This window comes from Arvicola amphibius, chromosome 5 (genome assembly GCF_903992535.2).
Source record: "Arvicola amphibius chromosome 5, mArvAmp1.2, whole genome shotgun sequence".
Lineage (NCBI taxonomy): Eukaryota > Metazoa > Chordata > Mammalia > Rodentia > Cricetidae > Arvicola > Arvicola amphibius.
In genome coordinates this window covers 135,956,084-135,958,448 of record NC_052051.1, presented here as the reverse complement: position 1 = coordinate 135,958,448, position 2,365 = coordinate 135,956,084, and the positions used below count along the sequence as shown (strand labels likewise).

The 2,365-nt window shown below is 43.8% G+C and overlaps 1 pseudogene; it reads left to right on the top strand.

Moving 5' to 3' along the window:
* Positions 1-1,939: 1,939 nt before the first annotated feature.
* Positions 1,940-2,037, top strand: LOC119815928 (annotated as a pseudogene).
* Positions 2,038-2,365: the final 328 nt, after the last annotated feature.

Genomic DNA, 2,365 nt, shown 5'->3' with positions numbered 1-2,365 from the left:
TGTGTTTAATGCGTAGAGTAGACATTAGCAAAGCACAGCTCCCACGTCAAGTGCAGCCTGTTGCTTGTCAGGGTCCAGCCATCGATAAGGATGATATTTAGAGTTTTCAGTAGTTGAAAAACAATCAAAAGCATTCAGTTGGGAGATACTGCTTGGTAGTAGAGCTCTTGCCTAACGGGCACAAGGCCCTAGCCTCAATCCCTAGTAGTGAAGAGTCATGGTACTCAAAATTAGATTTGTGTCTACAAATAAAGTTTTATTGACACATAGTTATAGTTATTTATTATGTGTTGTCAACAGCTGTTTTCTTAATAATAGACTTGATTAGCAGCCAGAGACCATGAGCCTGCAAAGCCTAGAAGATTCACAACTAGGCCCACTATAGACAAGGCTTGTGTGTCCTGGACCAGTAACTACTATGAAACACTGAAACATTTTTGTCCAGTGAACGGGGCTGGCAGGGGCTTGAGTTCCTAGAGGCAGAGGCTGAAGAGAGCTAGCTTGCTCTGCACCCTTTGGGACCAATTAAAAGAAGTCAACACAAGATGAATGTGGGCGTAATAAAGTACTCCCAGCATTTTGAAGCAGAAAGCAGAATGATCAGCAGTTCAAGGTTAGGCTTGATAGACGGTGCATTTAAAGATAGTTTGGGTTACATGATGTCAGCCTTAAAACCCAGCAACAATAGGAAATGTCAACACAGCTATATATCTCTGTATGCTTCCATATTTGGACATGTATGTATACATATTGGTGTGTATGTTTTTATTTGTTTTGAGACAGGGTCTTACTATGTAGCTCTGGCTGGCCTGGAACTCCCTGTATAGATCAGGATGATCTTTTTTTAATTTATTTATTATGTATACAATATTCTGTCTATGTAGATGCCTGCAGGCCAGAAGAGGGCACCAGACCTCATTACAGATGGTTGTGAGCCACCATGTGGTTGCTGGGAATTGAACTCAGGACCTTTGGAAGAGCAGGCAATGCTCTTAACCGCTGAGCCATCTCTCCAGCCCGACCAGGATGATCTTAAACTCACAGAGACCTGCCTGTCATCCAAGTGTTGGTATTAAAGCCATCAAGTCCAGTGCTATATATGTATCACTAGCTGAGAAGGAGGAAATCAAGTGGTTTCAATTATATACATGCGTGTGTGTGTGTGCTTCTGAAATATTTTTTAAAATTTAACATTTATTTGTGTTTGTATGTGGACATATTAAAGGAGTCAGCTCTCTCCTTCCACCATGTGGGTTCTCGGGGTTGAACTTGGATCATCAGGCTTAGTGGTAGGTTCCTCTGCTGGCTCAGCCATTTGAGGCTCCCATCATTGTTGATGTTTATAAGGAGAATCACTTATGCATAGTGTATGTGTGTGACTAGAAATAAAGATGGACGGCTGGGCAGTGGTGGTACACACCTTTAATCCCAGCTCTCGGGAGCCAGAGGCAGATGGATCTCTGTAAATTCGAGGTCAGCCTGATCTACAAAGTGAGTTCCAGGACAATCAAGGCTGTTATACAGAGAAACCGTATCTCAAAAAACTACTAAATAAATAAGTAAATAAAGACGTATCAACATCTGGTATGGAGACACATACCTGTCATCCAAACACTGAGGAAGTGGTGACAAGAAAAATTCCAAATCAGCTGGACTGTCTTAAAACACAAAACAAGATAGACAGTGGTGGATGCACGCCTTTAATCCCAGCACTTCGGAGGCAGAAGCAGGAGGATCTCTGCGAGTTCGAGGCCAGCCTGGTATTCAAAGCAAGTTCCAGGACAGCTAGGACTGTTACACTGAGAAACCCTGTCTCGAAAACAAACAAACAAATAAACAAACAAGACAAAACAAGAAGAAGAAGGGGAAGAAGAAGAAAAAAAAGCCCACTTACACCACCACAACAAAAATGCATTCATTAGACCAACAAGAATGTTTCTTGTTTTGGTAGCACACGTGCCAAAATTGGAGCAATGGAAAGGTTAGCAAGGCTCCTGCACAAGGATGGCACGAATCTGTGAGGTGTTCTGTATATTCAAAGGAAGAGGAGGAGGAGGCAGCATTCGTCCAGTGACCCTAGCACTTTTAGAGGCCTTTGTTCAGTCAGATTGTAGGCTCCGCTAGGCCCAAGATAGTCCCTAGTACAAAGCATGGCCCACTGCGGCCTGTCACAGCAACAGAGCGAAGGGGGAGAAACAAAGAATGTGTGTTAAGACAAAGATGTGCATCGGAGGAACGCACACTTAGGGAAGAGTGTGTCTGGTGTCCTGGACCAACCCGGAAGAAGTTAGGTCCAGAATGGCAGAGCAGGGTCATTACCCACAGTGCTGCCTCAACCTGTGGCTGAAGCTGCTGGTCTGCAGAG